The sequence below is a fragment of the Coturnix japonica genome, chromosome 4 (assembly GCF_001577835.2).
Source record: "Coturnix japonica isolate 7356 chromosome 4, Coturnix japonica 2.1, whole genome shotgun sequence".
NCBI classification, from domain to species: domain Eukaryota; kingdom Metazoa; phylum Chordata; class Aves; order Galliformes; family Phasianidae; genus Coturnix; species Coturnix japonica.
This window is the reverse complement of record NC_029519.1, coordinates 6204364-6221038: the sequence shown is the minus strand read 5'-3', so window position 1 is coordinate 6221038 and position 16675 is coordinate 6204364. Positions and strand designations below refer to the sequence as shown.

Genomic DNA, 16675 nt, shown 5'->3' with positions numbered 1-16675 from the left:
AAAAAAAAAAAAAAAAAGAGAGACAGAGAGAAATTTGAATAAAACTTCATAAATTCCACTAAATTTCTTTCCTGCGACATGCCAACACATAATTGAAGAAAAGCTCAGGAGGGGTATGAGGTTAGTTTTCCCATGATAGGCATTTTGTTCTGATTATGCCGTGACAGCTGGAAAGTGAGTCTTAATTTTTTCAGAAGTGAATTTAATTGCTTTAGAGAGTCAGTTTAGCATATCACTTCAGAAATGCCCCAAAGCTACAAGTAAACCCATTGTTAGCCAAATAGCTTCTTATTTGTAAGCTTCTTAGTTTAGGGAAGTAGTAACCAAATTATGTTTTCAATACCTTACTGAGTATTCCACGAGTGGCCTCCAAATCTTATCCCTGTTGGAACATTTTCAATTAAAAATTTGATGATAAGGCTCCATGATAGTCTGTGAACCACTGATGGTAGATAATGGGCTATAATCCAGAGAATTTGGGAATCAGTGGCTTAAAGGTTATCCTGGCAACAAGGATAATCCATCAAGTCTAAGCAGTTCTATGGAAATAATTATTTAAAATATGATCATGATTTTTAAAGAAGTAGTAAAATTCCTTTTCTCAAAAGATAATGATTCTCAGCTTGAAAGAAGCTTATCACAAGCGAAACAAATATATTTTATAATTAAGTGATTTAATTCTGCTGAGAGTATAGAAAAAAAGAAAATTGCTGTTTTAATTATGGAAAGTTTTCTCATTATCCAAATATCATAACTGTATATTTTCCACTACATGCAGTTCTTAGATAAATGTGGGATAGGTACATTACATCAACAGGTAAGGCATCTCTAGTAACAGCTTTGTATTCTAGAAGCATATCGATTTCCAAAAAAATGTTAAAAATATTAAGGAAAACAATGTAGCATACAGTAGGTACGGTAATATAAAATACAGCAATTATGTAGTACTTTTTTTCTGCAGTACAAAATTATGGAGTGTGTATACACTACAAATTTTAACTTTCATCTTGTATTTCAAATACTTGTTAAAACTGTTTTCCACAATATAAGCAACACTGTTTTTCATTTTATTTTATTTATTTTTTCCCTCAGTGGTGGGCCACAGATTAATTAATTAGCCATAAAGTTCAGAAACAAATGGCATTTGTACATGTCTACTTTATCCTTACTGACCTATTGTTCATAAAAATGTGAGTCAATTACTATTACAGTTTGTCATCTGATGGAAGATATGCTTATGTCCTAGATTGTTCTTGTAGTAACCAATACAGCTGTTATTATTCAATAAATAGACCCTCTCTTAAAGGCAGAACTTCCTGAACAACACCTAAAAGATAACTAAAATGGAGAGGATAAGCTCAGTACGATGAGACCATGCATAAAAAAATACACCAATACTGTTAAGGGAAACAAGAAAATCAAAGTATGTAAGAAGTGCAGTTGTTTCAATAATATGTAAATAAGACTGATGGAGAGCAATTACATTTCTCAAAAGATGCAGTTCACAGATCCAGAATGAGACTTTATTTAAAAAAATCTCAAAGGAATCAAACCCCAAAACACAAAAATATCTAACAGTATCTGAGGATAGATCACTGCAATATTAAAGAAAAAAACAAATCAGTTTTAATAAAGAGAAATTAAGACTTTTATTCTAGCACAACAGGTCTATTTTGAAGACCTTTTAGCTGTTGGAAATGTTTTTATCATGTGAGAATTTGACCAGATATGCTTTCTATCAGGTAAAGCTTCTGTTTAAGAAAAGATGATGGTCTTCATGTTTAGAACATTTTAAAGAGATTTTCAGTGAATATTGAATGTAGTGACTGGACATTATAGGAAGTACAATTGGTTGTTAATTTCAAATGATGTCAATTCATAAAGATACTAGGGAACTGTACTCACAAAAAAGAGAACACACTCACCAGAACACCGTAATTTAAATTACACTAGGATCAACAATTCTGGGGTATGGTGAACAGGCAGACCTTTAAGGAAGCTTTCCTTGGGGCACATAAGCTCTCCAACCCCTGGTGTAGGAGATCCACAAAGGAATGAAAGACACCAGCATGGTACTTTCTCTTAGTACTGATACTAAAACAGTTGAGATATGTTCACCTTAATGGGCCTTTTATCACAATTTGTTACTTAATTGTGGTGTATTTAGGAGCAGGATAGAACCACAGTATCACAGAATCATTTGCATTAAAAAAGACCTTTAGGGAACATGGAAACCAGCAGCTAGATCAGATTGCTCATAGTCCAGTCCAGCTTGTACCTCAAATATCTGCAAGGTTGAGGCACCCACCACCTCTCTGGCCAACATGTTTGGGCATTTCACTACCTTATATTCAATCTAAATCTTCTCTCTTTTAGCTTGAAACCAATTCCACCTGTTCTATCACAACTGACCCTGCTAAAAAGTCTCTCCCCTTCTTTCTTACAACCTCACTTCAGATACTGAAAGGTCACTATCAGGACTCCAGGCTGAACATTCAATGTATGGATGTTCGCAACTCACCTTAAGACATCAACATGATTAATCATATACTCGAAGTCATCATCTGTAAATTCATACTAATGTCCCTGACAACAAGTATCTTTTGTATCAAGATATGCATCTTGCATCAAGAGAAGTGAGACCAGCAGGTCCAGGGAGGTGATTCTGCCCTTCTGTTCTGCTCTTGTGAGATTCTACCTGCAGTGTCATGTCCAGTTCTGAGGTTTGCGAGATGTTGAAGCAGGTCCATATGAGGACAGTGAAGATAATCAGAGGGCTGGAGCACTTCCCCTATGGGGACAGGCTGGGAGAGGGTCTTCAGTCTGAAGAAAAGAAGGATCTGGGGGGACCTTTTAGTGGCCTTCCAGTACCTGAAGAGGGCCCACAGGAAAGCTGGGGAGGGACTTTTTATAAGGGCAAGTAGTGACAAGGGGAAATGGCTTTAAACTAGAAGAGGGTAAATTTAGACTAGATATCAGAAAGAAATATCTAGACTAAATTCTAATATGATGGTGAGACACTGGAACATGTTGCCCAGTGGGGTTGTGGATGCCCCCTCCTTGGGTGCACTAAAGGCCAGGCTGGATGGGAATTTGAGCGACCTGGTCTACAGGGAGGCATCCCTGCCTATAGCAGGGGGGTTGGAACTAGATGATCTTAAATGTCCCACCCAATCCAAGCCGTTCTATGATCCTATCTATCTCATTAATCCCACCAATTCCCCTCCTTTCTGACCTTTAAAAGTTAGAAGACTCTTACAACACACAGCAGAGTTATGATCTGTGATAGTAACTAAAATTATAAAAAGCTTCTGCAGTATTAGGCTAAACTTACAGACTATTAGGCTAAACTTATAGACTGTGATGGCTGAAATTTCAACTAATAGTCTTCCAAATAAAGATAGCCTGGAAGTATATATATAACAGACATTGCTGAGGTGTGCAGTATGACATAGATAGGCCCATTTTTTAAAAATTGCATTGTGCATAAGGGAATTTAGTAACTAGCTGTGAAATATAATTTTGCTGAAATGTTACATTTGCTAGAATACAGCATGTCTCCTTAAAGTTATACACAGAGAACACAATTCTAGAAACCTAATTTTACTTTAATTAAGTATTGAATGTCCTTATGTCTTTTAGACAGGAAAATGACATTCACATTCTACATCTATCTATCTATCTATCTATCTATCTATCTATCTATCTATCTATCTATCTATCTATATGTATGTATACATATATGTATACATATTTATATTTAAGGACCCTCTATGTTTTCATGTTCTGGGCCAGCAGGAGTTATGCACTAACAGATACTGAGCTGACACTGCTTGCAGTGTTCATTAGAATTCAGTTTAATAAACCTCTGAAATCCTAAATCTAGGAAATCAAGGTCACCTTGTAACTGTTAAAACAATGGAAAACACTAGGCAAATGCAGAACACAATGAAAATTCATACAATGAAACTTCCTCTTTCTTACTAGCAAGAAAGGTTTTCTGCACTACATTTAACTGTCATTCTACAAAATTTCAAGCACTGCAGACAGATTAGTAATCACAATTGCTTCAGTATTTTTCTATCCGCTGTATAGGATTATGGCACTCCTTTTTTTTCCTACAGCACAAGCAAATTAAAATTATTTTGTCATCTCATAAAAACAGCCTAAATTTTCTATCCAGGTATCCAGGCAAAAAAATCCTATAGGACAGATGATGAATAATTTTATAAGCTTTGTCCCTTTGTAACTTTAAGGACCTAGCTCATATCTCATGCTTAGCATTTCTAACAGAATTGAGAATAGTCTCAACCATGTAAGTAGAAGTTAAAGAATAAAAATCTGCTAACTCATAAGCCTGCCCTCAGTGTAAAACCTAGACAAGATCAGCTCATGTATGCTGTTTCTTCTCTTTGTTAATCCTACTTTTATAATTGTTTTGGCCTGTTCAAAAAGAAATCTTTCTATAATCAAAACTGTTTCTGCCTCTGTGTCTGGTCTCTGTCTGATAAACAGATTGCACTTTTATTTCATCTCTCTCTTCGATGACATTTGTTAATAGTTCAATGGTAAAGCCATTTCTAGCCACCTACTGTTTGAACATGTATGAGAAACATTATTTGTCATGCCTTATTGGCAAGTCGATAGCTGACATTAAAAGAAATATATATATATATATTAAAAAGCCCAGGCAGTTTGAATTGAATTCATAATCTACTTTGGCAGGATTCTCTAAAGTAAACGTGTTTTCTAAAAAGAGTACAGCAACAGATACCATATTGGCTAATATGCTTCAGACAGACCAAGACTATTAAATCAAAATGATGACTTGGTATGAAGTGAACTGAAAAGAGCCGTAAGTACTTGTTCAAAGATTATTCACGCAGCTGCAGTTATTCTGAGATATATCTTCAGTAATACTAATCTCTAATACATTGAGATTCAAATACGGCATTTGCCATCACTGATTTTTATTATTATTTCTTTATTTTTAAAAGATTTAATTGTGGCAAGAATTCATCTTCATGATTCAGGCCAGCCATCCATAGCATTTTATTCATATGCATGGGTGATTATGAATTGTCATCCATAAGGAAACAAGTAACACAACTGCTCTTCAAAATGATGTTTAATTTCCTAGCATTTGTGACCTTAATTACATCAGACACCTATCAGATACTGAAAAGCAAAATGCAAAACCAATGGTTCTCAATACCAGATTAATCTCACATTTAGAATTCAGAAGCTTTTTGATAAATTACTAAATTCATATATTCATTTCCTCAAGCATTCAACAAGAGTGCCTTGCTGTGCAATCCATTCTTAAAGTGGATTTTGATGCCCTGCCCAGGTTACCTCAGTCTCTTTATGGTCTCAGTGCTCCAGATGTGAAATGCAGATGCATTCTAATGAGAATAGCATACAATTGGCATCACAGGTCAGAAAACACCAGCCTTTGTTTTATTCCAGTTTAGATGGCAACACAGGAATAAAAATAATTGATAAAGCCTCCTCTACCAGAACAAATTGGTTGGTCCCTCCTGTCAGTGTTAAGAAGTTTGCATAACAGACTTTGTAAAAACAGTTTATCTGTTAAATGATATGATCTTGAATATCTCTTGCCAAGTTTTTGATCAAATTCTATCCCATTCCTCTGTCTTCATTTTAACCCTGTTTTCATTGATCCGTGCAGTTGCTATTTAAGAGCAGTGTTAAAAAGGAGTTACATATGGGCTGAACAGCAGAAGCTCTCTGTAAGATTTCTATTTAAAAACTCATGCAAGCCTTAAAATGCACACATATATACATCCAGTTTGGTACAAAGAGGGTTGTGCCTTTATCTTTATTTACAGTCTCACAAAAATTTCTGGGAAAAATAAAAGGTAATAGAAGAAATGTGTGCAGATGGAAATAAACACTTCTAGATACTTGCCAATCCTCTCAGCTCTATACAGGAAACATGGCAATAGTTCGGAAGGATTTCCCAGATGTTGAATGACAACATGAAATATCATATCATCGTAATTCAAATTATTGCTTTCTGTGGAGATGAAGAACTAATTTAATATCTGGACTTTAAATACAAAGTTGTCCATGACACTTTCAAATTTTAATGCATATTTATCTAAACTGAAATGTACTAATTATGTAGGGATTTGAGTAACAGCTTCAAGCTGTAGTTCTAAATCCTTTTAAACCACAATGTAAAGCTATGCCTATATTTAAAAAAAACCAAATATATATAGCAGGTATCTGAATTCACTTTTAGATTCCCAAATAAGCTGTATGGTTAAGTGTTGGACATCTGTGAAGGAAAAGAAAATCTACATAGCAGTTTGGGAATAATAAAGCAATAACACTCTATATCCTCCTATTTCATAACAAAAGATTATTTTGCACTCCAAATAGTCCTGGCAAATCCCATATTTTTATTGGTGCTAGCTGTAATTTGGACAAATCAAGGGATCCTATCTAATGAAAACTCTGTTGGGATCTGTCATATCTGCTGCCAAATTATATCTTCTTGTCATTAAAACATAATCTTAGTGCTCTATTACTGGACATCTTCAGCTTATGTTAGAAAATTATATTTGGACTGGTACTTTGAATTCCATTCATAGTGCCAAGATTTCACAATCACACAAGTCACCATCTACCTTTAAGGATAACTCTGAAAAAAAATCAGTTCTCTCTCTCTCTCTCTCCCTCTCTTTTTAACTGCCTTATTATGTATGCAGAAATAGGGGAATAAGCTACAGTCTTCAAGTCAGATGCTATATTAATAAAATATGTATACTTTAGTGACAAGTTCTTTCTGTCCTTAGGGAAAAGGACTGTAGTGAGACTCTTCTGGAAGAACTCAATGCTGAAACATGTGCAAGACAAAGCTGGAGTAAACATTTAAGTGCATGAACCCATTATAAACAAATTTGGCTAAGACGACCATTTGCTTTTTTCTGATGATAAGTGTAAAATAACTTTACAAGTAGTTACTATGCCAAGATTTTCCAAGTGAATATTAGTAGAACCTATTAAAACCCTCAGTGTAGAACCCAGAGTCAAGATTGGATGCAATTGGATTGGATGCTATTTGAACAACAGAGAAATATGCATTTGATGGACATCAAAGGCTTTGGAATGACACAGGAGTGAGTGCAAATGCATTCACTCAAGCTCTAAGCACGCAGATGCAGATATTTTTACTTCAGGTAAGCTATGCTGCTCTCAATCACCTTTTTTTTTTTTCTTTTTTTTTTAATCTCCCTATAAGCTGGCTGTGATTGAATGCATGAGGCCCCCTAGGCAAAGACATCACTTTTGAGTTGCAGAGGTACTTATCAAAATCGTCCGTATTAAGGTTCTGTCCATGGTATAACAATTTTCTTGAGGAAAAGAGTGTATCTGAATATTCAGCTGATTTTATTAAATCAGTTCTCCTAGGCCATGCTCACATCCTTTGGGGTGTTTGATTTTCATGAACATTTGAGTGACTAACTTATTGGCATGCACATTTGTGCAAAGTTAATTTCAAAGTACTATGAACCAGTATTTGCAGAAGGAAAGTAAAATCCACACACAGAAGTATTTGTGCTAGAAGGGCTTACTGCTGTGGGATTTATCTGATTTACCATGAAATCCCAACCTCCAGCAGTCAATATCTACCAAACTGCACATGGTCTTCAGAGTTCAAAATTATTTCAATAACTTGATTTTTTTAAACAATTAATGTTTATTTTGAAGAAGAAATCCTGCTCACAAACAAGGACCAGAAAATGAGAACAAGCTTTAAAAATGAACATATCAACATCTTCAAACCACCAATTTTCAGCAATTATGATGTTAGCAGATATTTTTAATGGATAAATGCATTTGTGGAATATGGGGCAGGGTATTTAGTTTGTTTATTCTTTCATGGGAATAATATAAATCTAATGTTACTGCCAATGACAGCTTAGCATGCGTTTTAATATTCCTTTCTTTTCCTATCATCTCTCTTAAGAACAGACTCATATTTCCCCTCCAGAAGTTTGAAATAACAGGTCATAGCTATGGAAAATATAGTTTTATTTGAATTATTGAGTAAATCATTGCTTCTCCAGTTCATTAAACTCAGTACGAAAATTCAAATTCATGTATTTTTCTCCATCATCATGTACATATTCCAGTTCTGCTGCTCATTTATTTCCAATATGAAAGATAAATTAAAGTATTAATCTATGCTATCAACATCTAAGGGAACTAATGATAGTTTCACATGAAATTCATTGTATAATACTTTAATCACAGTTTGAAGAACCTCATAAAATTGCACTGAGCTGAGGACAGAGCTTCAGTAGGGCTGAGCTCTAGTTGTTAAACTACATTGAAAAAAGATCTGTGCTTATGTTTTTGCATTTATTTCTGCTTCAGAAATATATTTGGATTCCACCAGTGGTGGTTGTCAAAAAATATGCAAATTAAAAAAAATTTAAAAAAAAAAAAAAGGAAAAGAAAAAAAGAAAAAACCAACAACAACAACTCAGAACTCAAAGTTTTAGTAAGGTTTCATTTTTCTAGGTGAAAATGCTTCTACTTTGCTTATCACTGCAGGATTTGCGGGAAAAGAAGAAAATATAATAAGTTCTGCTGCCTTGCTTTTCTGTGATCAATGGAGAGCTGAGTTCAGAAGATAGAGTATCACCTGCTGGGGTGGAGAGGCTCATTTAAAGTTTTTAGAAAGATAAAACATTCACGTAAGAAATGAACTTTGGTGCACTGTTTGGCATGAAATAATCATAACAAATATTAAAGTTGTTGCTCATGTGTAAGGGCACGTTACTGTTACCTTTACTATTGAAAATTTAAAAAAAAAAAAAAAACCAACAAAAAAACTGAAAATGGTCAGAAAGGAACTAGGCTCTTCTTTATTCAAAATCTAAATGTCTACATGGAATGAAGCAGAAAGGAGAACCCTGTATTTGGTTTCTCCTGAATCAAGGTGGCATTAAAAAAAATAGACAATCGGAAAGTAACATGGACAGCTTGTTAGAAGAACATCTCCAGCACTCCTGTGCTGCTCTGCTTCTCTAAAATCTTGCAGGCATGCACAGCAAGTGCCTCAGAAAGCAGCATGTCAGTGGGATTATTGGGTAGGCAGAAACCTCGCCTGGGGAGAATTGTGCCCTTTTTTATTCTTTTTAGAATATGATGTGCAGGGCTTACCAAAAAAAGACTTGAAGAAAGGAGAGATGCTAACCTGCAAAAATGTGAAAGAAAATAAAAGGTGCTCTGGGAGCCAGCACAAAACACAGAATGAATGAAGGATTTCTTACTCATATGCAGGAACAGAGCTACATTTCCCTTCCTTCACACATGGAAGGTACCACTTCTTTTTGTGCTTCTACTTAACAGGCAGATAGTCTCCTGGGAGTCCCCCCTCTGGGAGCACAGCTTGTAAGGGACATTATAAGTTTTCTGACCTTTACACTTTCCTGCTTCAGGGTTTCACATCACAGTTACCAAACCTTTAGTAAAGGACTGCAGGCTGTCAGTCAGAGCTGGCTAATACCATGCTATCCAGCCAGGTCAACATGGAATAGAAACAAATGTTTAATTTGCAGGCCTAACACAGCCATCATGGCAAAGCCTAAATGACTGCTTCCAGTAGTTAAGTATATGTTACAAATACTTAATTTGAGATAACTGAAATGTGACTTTCTCTGACTATTATTTTGCCTACATCAATGTATGATAAATCCAAAATATTATTTGTAATATCTATACACTTAAGGTCAAACAGTTCATTACAGCAATAGATGGGGAAAGGGAGTTGGAGAGAGATGGATAATTAGCTTTTCTCTCCTCTTATTCTGTCCTCCCAAATTATACATTTTTCTTCCTTGGATCTGTTCCTCCCCCCAGCAGACAGTCTCACCATGCGATCTCTCCTGTCATGGCATGGAGAAAAAGCTCCAGGATTGAACATGTACACATCAGAGGTACATCCTTTCCTTTCCACTGCTAAAAGCATTTTTAACAGATGCTCATAATAATTAAACAGCATTTCTTGTATCAAAAAATAAAAATAATAAAAAAAAAATCCCTTGGAAAACAAAACAGATTTGGATTAAATGTAAGACTGTGTTATTTTAAAATTTGTGAAAAGGAAAAGAAGTAATTTAAGATGAACTTACATTGTATACAACATGTTCTACCATTTGACATTGTAAGAAAACTCTTGCCTTAAACCACTGACTTTGGCCTCTCAGGTTAATTAATCCATTGTTGTTGTGCGTACAGTTAAGCATATGTTAGATGGAGGTGATGTGCCAAAAAGTGGTTTTCTATATTCTCCCTCAATTCCAAGTGTCCATATAGATGCCCAAAGGACCAAGACAGGGAAACAGCATGCAGATCATATTTATATAGCACAGATAAGTAAACTTACCCCAAACACGCACATCTTCTCCTAAAGCAAACCACATCTGCAGGTACCAGAAACTGCAAGATAGGATTTGAACCTAGAAATTAGACAGAAAGAGTTTAAACCTCCAGCTTTTTTGTTGTTGTTTATTTGTTTGTTTTTAAACATAGTAACTGTAATCCCTAATGGGCAGAGTTTTTGATTACTTATGGCCCTTCCTGGGAATCTATGGGTCAGGAGGACAGAAAATGACACTTGGTGAAAATTCTAAGATGGTGAATGTTGTCTAAAGCCACAGTAGATATTTATTGACATTGTGTTTGGAAGCTTTGCAAAGATTAGGTCATACCTGGCCCTTGAGCCCATGGCAACATCAATGGATGTTCCACAAAGATTCCTGCTTTTAGCATTGTCATCCTTTATCTTAGCAAACATCAAAATCTGAGCACAAAAGACAGAAAATGAGCTATTGATTTTTCAGTATTGTCTTAACCTGCGGCTTAATTGAAGGTCAGTATATGTATTCCTGTCAAAGACAGACTTTTGCTATTCACTGTCGTTATCTGACACAAAACTCTCCTCAAGGAGGAGAGCAGATACTTTTCAGACAGTGAATAGGAGAATACACAACCCAGCACCTTCAAACTAAGGAACACTGAGGCATGGACAACAGCAAGAGCGAAGTAATTGGATTAGATGTCAAAAGCTTTAAAGAAACTAGAGTAAGGGGAAGGGAGGGAAAAAGAATGAGAGGAAGAGACAGAAAGGGAGAGAAAGAGAGAGATGAATGTGCATTTGCCATCAAAAGACAACAAATAAATTGTCTCTTTAGAGAAAGTGGATGTCTGACTTTCTCTTTTTGTGTTGTTCACTCTCTCATTGAAGGATGTACAGCTGCAAACAGTTCATAACACTCTAAAATAGTAGCTTTTGTGAATAAAAGGAGCTTGTTTTATTAGAAGACAAATGTAGTATGACAGTAAAACAGAGGCTGACAGATAACAGATAGGAAAGAGAGTCCACATCTTTCTCTTATTTCCTGTTATTGCTCCTGCTTAGCTAATCCTTCACTATCATCTGCTCATGAAGGATCAGATTTTGCCACTTCAGATCTGTCATTCAAGAAGGAAGTAGTAAAAATTATTTTAAAATAATAAAGTAGATTTTCATTTATGAAGCTTGTACTTCTGTCATTAACCTACTTTAGGTCACTTTCCCCTTCCACATTAAATTAGTTCATTTTTTTCCTCTGGATAAGTCAGTCAACATAATCATATACTACTCCTGCTTCCTGCATAACGGCCAAAGAGCTGGATTCATATTTATTTAGTCTCACATTGCAGTAGAGTTCCTTAGATGGCGATAGCCAACCCAAAATATTTTGTTAAAATCAGACATTCATGTAAAAATCTTTCTTTTAGTATCAGAATTTTTGAATGAAATTCAATCGGCTGTCAGAATGTGACTGCAGGATCACAGGTATACAGAGTGAACTAAACATCAAGTAATTCCCAATTTAATTCACAAGAATTTTGCAGTTCGAGGAGCATTATATTGGGAGTTGAAGCCAGGTGATCTTTAAGGTCCAGCCTACCCAAACCATTCTCCGGTATCACCATACTTTTAAACATGGATTACTTGGTGATGGATAAGTAATAGCAATTAATTGTCACTTGCTCCAGAATGTGTACAGGCAAGAGCATACAACGCTGATATCTCATAGTTGAACAATAAAAACTTTTTGTGTCAGAGTTTAAAAAATATTAAGTTGAACTATGCAGATTGTATTAATAGCTGTTTAGCATCTCAAAATCTTAGCTCTCTAAAAGTCTCTTACCCAGAAATCTCTAGTACAGGAGGAAGAAAAATTATCCATAATTTTAAAAAGTTGTAAATATTTTCAGATGGCAGTTCATTATGGCCATCCAGATACAAAGTAAAAGCAGGTGTTTCATCTGCAAGCAAGATTTTTTATTTTACTATATCTTGATATTTTATTAAAGTCTCACTTTTCATTTAACCTCCAACTACGTCTCCTGGCTCACCACTTTGCTTTGGACGGTATCCTATAACTTTTGAAATTCATATTCAGTTTGTCATCACAGATTCTGATATCAAATCCCTGTTAACATTTATGAGAGCTAGCATAAGGTTTCAAGTGCTTATTAACTAACAAATGTGTTTCTTATTTTAGAAAATTTATGGACTGGCATTTCATCAGAAGGGTTCCAAGTGTGCAGATTTGTATCCAAAACCAGTCAGAGATAGATCCATGACACGCATCAACATTCTGGGACTTCCAGCACAATCTTGAGCTCATTCTACAGTCATAAAGCATGCACAATGATGTGGAACACTACAAAAGCTACAGTAGCAGGTGTATGAGATTGGAGCATTACTCTTAGGCAGCAAAGCTTATGAGTTAGCTCTGGTAAGCATCCTAAATAACTGTTATTACTTTTATATGACATCTTTGTGTATAGTCTTCACAATACAAGAAAATATTTTGGAATATATTTTGATTGTTTGAAGTATATTAAATGTCTTAATATTCTGTATCTATACAAAGAATAGAAAGTTACCATAGATAAAAATCTTTCAAGAGATCTTCTTAATAGATAGCAAAAAGAAATTCAGCTACATGTAAATAAAGATTCAACTTCTATAACCCATGAGATCAGATAGAACAGTGGGACGTAACTGAGGAAAGTTAGAATACTCTTCTAAGATGCAAAGTACTTGCACTTCTAAGTACGAGCAGAGGAACACTGATACCACTGCAAAGAATAGTAAAATGAAGTTGGTTTTGGAACAAGGGGATCAGGAAAGCACTCTGACAAATGAGAAAGGATTAGAAGTTCTTGTTTATGCCAGCAAAATAAAAGCTTCACAGAGGCAGGGCTGTTTTCTCCTAGTTCAGGAGGGTGACAGATTCCAGAGAAGTAAATACAAGTAGTATTAGCATGCTGGAAGGAAGAGAAAGAGGATTTAAACCAGCAACGAGTAAGACTTTTTAGACATTAGAAGATTCCCAAGCAATAAGATAGGCATTTCTTCAGGAACTCGGATTACTATGAATCTCTTCACTTGCAACGTTTCTGTTATCTCCAAACTGACACATTTTTCCTACATTAATGGCTATTCATTCTCACTCCTGTTTGATAATTCTTTATATCCCTTGCACACTGTACACAATTATGAAAATAACAAAATACAATCACAGTCATCAGTTCTTATTTTGTATGTTACCCTACACAGTGCATCTACTGCTTCAGGATTTAGCCGTTTATTCATTCATTACTTCAGTATCTAACAGGTCTTCTGGAACTATTTTAAATATGGAGGTCCAAATTATGATGCCACGGAAGTGAAATGAAATAAATTAGTCCACTAGAGTACATTTTAGTACTGTGTTGGCTCTGATTTTTCCTCCTATTTCTTTGCTGTGGATTTTCATATAAGGTCGTTACCCACACTGGATATGAAATTCTGGCCTGCTTCTTTATGCTTCCTCATTCCAGAAAATAGGAAGGCTTCCCTCACTTCTATCTTTGTTTACCTTACTTTTAAATATATAGTACTTAAAGAAGCATTTATTAGCAAAAAAAATAGTTGCAGAAAATTCTGGTCTGTGCATTTTGGATCTATTGCAATACATACAGCACTACAGTGAGATTCTGTTTACAGGCTTAAGTCACATATAAGATTTCCTATACTTTCTTTTGAGGCTCACAACTTCTTTTATGGTGGTACGATTATGATGGTACGATTAACCCATAATGTGTATTTGTCTGAATTATTATAATTACCACTCTTCTTCTGCTGTCCTGAGAGGTCCCCTGCCTCCTTTTATTATATCACAAACTAAGGAGTGAATGGGCATACCTCAAATCAATTACTTAGTTACTTAATTTGGAATAACTACAATAACTTTTTAAAGACCACTAAAGAACAAAGAGAACCGACCTGTAAATTTAGAGACAAGCTTAAGGACATATTTGAAATATAGAAAACAAGCTGTTTCCTATGATCAGAACTTTAAAAGATAAATATAAATATTTTACATCTGAGCCTCATATAGATGCTCAAACTCAGAGCTAAAAGAATGACATCCACACTAGAATCCAATCAGCAGATAAGGAAAAAGAACCAACCAAAGAACCAACTTGACCTTTTTTTCCTACCCAAGTGATTTCATAATCACTCTGTTCCTGCATTATAAAAACCTGTTGATATGCCATGCCTACATGGTGGGTATTTTTTTCCTTTTTAATTCTTAGGACGCTGTACTTGACTTCCCATGACGAAAAGGACTGAGCCAGTCATGCATGAGCGATCCTACAAAGACAGCACAAGCTATATTTCTATACTGTGATCAAAAGCTTAAAAAATGATGGGGAATGTACTGAATGTAAAAGTTCCAAATTCCACACACACTGACATACTCATACATGTTGGTTTTTGTGCCTGTTACCTGGACCTAAGGGGTAAAACTGGGCACTAGTTCTAAAAAGAAAATATATACGTATCTTTTTACTTCAAAAGAGAAAATTCAGACAATTCAGATTTTGTCGTCACACACACATGCAATCCTTTGGACTTTCTGCCATCCAGTTACCTCCTGTACCATCTCTCAGTCTCTTCCACCAAGACCCAAACTCTCCTGCTGCACCACAAGCAGAACAAGAAATACATACTGCTGTGATGGTTCAGTTGTCAGTGCTTTCTAACTCTTCCTATGGAAATTCTATGCATTTGCTAACTCATGTCTTTTCTGCTCTGTTTATTTAAGTCTGTGTCAAATGAGTATCACCTATTTCTCATTATTCAAAGGTAGTTTACTATTTCTAAGTAAACTGAGCTGATATTTTGGTGATAAAAGCTCATCTAGGTTTTGTAAACAAATGTAAAAATGATTTGTGCTCTAAAAGCAAGAGTTTGTATTGCCAACAAACACTTTACATCCAGAAATATGTGAAATTTTGGATGAACTTCAAATATCAGAGAACTCAGATAAATTGCTTGGACTTCAGAAGTAAATACATTTTAGGGAATCCAAGACATTGAACCTTAAAAACAACAGCAACAATCAGTGTTCCTTACTGCACTTAAGCATATTTATTTATTTATTTATTCTTTTCCTCATAAATTATTTCCATTTTAAAAAACCTATTTGGCCTACTTCAGCTGGCAGTTGAAATGTTCTTTTTATTTAACTCTCAGATATTTTGACAAACTTCCCTTGACAAAATTTGGATAATTTTATCATACCAGTTAGCTTAGTCATGTCTCATACACTGGTGATGCTTTGGAGGAAAAAAAAAATACACTGAAATATCTGATACAGAAGAACTGGGACTCCCAATAAGTTGTAATAATACCTTAAACTGCAACACTGCTCCAACCTCTCAGCGAATGACAGGTGTCAGTTAACGAGATGAAAAATCAGAAAATTATGGTTATGTTTTGTGTTGTTACAGCACTTCAATTGTAACAGTTAAAATACGCGTCTGTCAGTAACTTTCACAGGGACTCTTCACATATCTCAGTTTTAAAAACTACTAATATTTTTTCCAGTGGTCACTGTTTTCTGTGCATTATATCAGTGCTTCCAAAGTTTGCTGTTTATTTGCAAGTGATTTTAGTCCCCACTATTGTCTGAAATAAATAAGTAAGAAGATGAAACTGTACACTTTGTGCTGATCAAATGTAGATGCCTTTGTTCCCTCAACCTATACTCCGTCATGACAGCTAATTTTCTCATTTTGCTGTACAGGCATTACAAATTGATCATCATTAATGCTCACTCTTTGCCTGTGGTTTGATTTTTCATTAAAAGAGCATAAATAGAGCAAGTTTCAGCCTGCTACAACAACTTGGCTTTTTAAATGAAGCCAACTCCAAACTAAGATGGACAAGAGCCATCTGCCTGGTTATCAGCTGAACCACCTTCTCCTTTCTATGTGTTATTATAAGAGACCTCCAAAAAGTAGGACTTTTTAAGATATAGTCAAGTCTACCTCTCATGCTAAAATTCTACAGATTAAGAAAATAAATACTCAACCCACTTAACAAAGACTGTCTGAGTTTCAACACTTTTAATGCCAGCCATGAGGTATCAGCAATTTTGGGGCAAGGCACTGAGGAACAATGTAGAGGAAGGATGTAAATCGAGTTAATACTTGGAGGTTAGGACTTCCCACGACATTACACTCACACTGAAATGATGATGCTCCCTGCTGCTGAGCACAGTTTATTACAACCCTCTTCCAG

At 35.3% G+C, this 16675-nt stretch overlaps 1 long non-coding RNA gene across 2 annotated transcripts in view; it reads right to left on the bottom strand.

Moving 5' to 3' along the window:
- The window catches only part of LOC107312749, a 119174-nt gene extending 108678 nt beyond the window's left edge, over positions 1-10496 (bottom strand). For both annotated transcript variants that reach the window (XR_001554605.2, XR_004307090.1), the window contains exon 1: positions 10427-10496. This is a non-coding gene — a long non-coding RNA (uncharacterized LOC107312749). The remainder of the gene's footprint in view (positions 1-10426) is intronic.
- Between the last annotated feature and the right edge of the window lie 6179 nt (positions 10497-16675).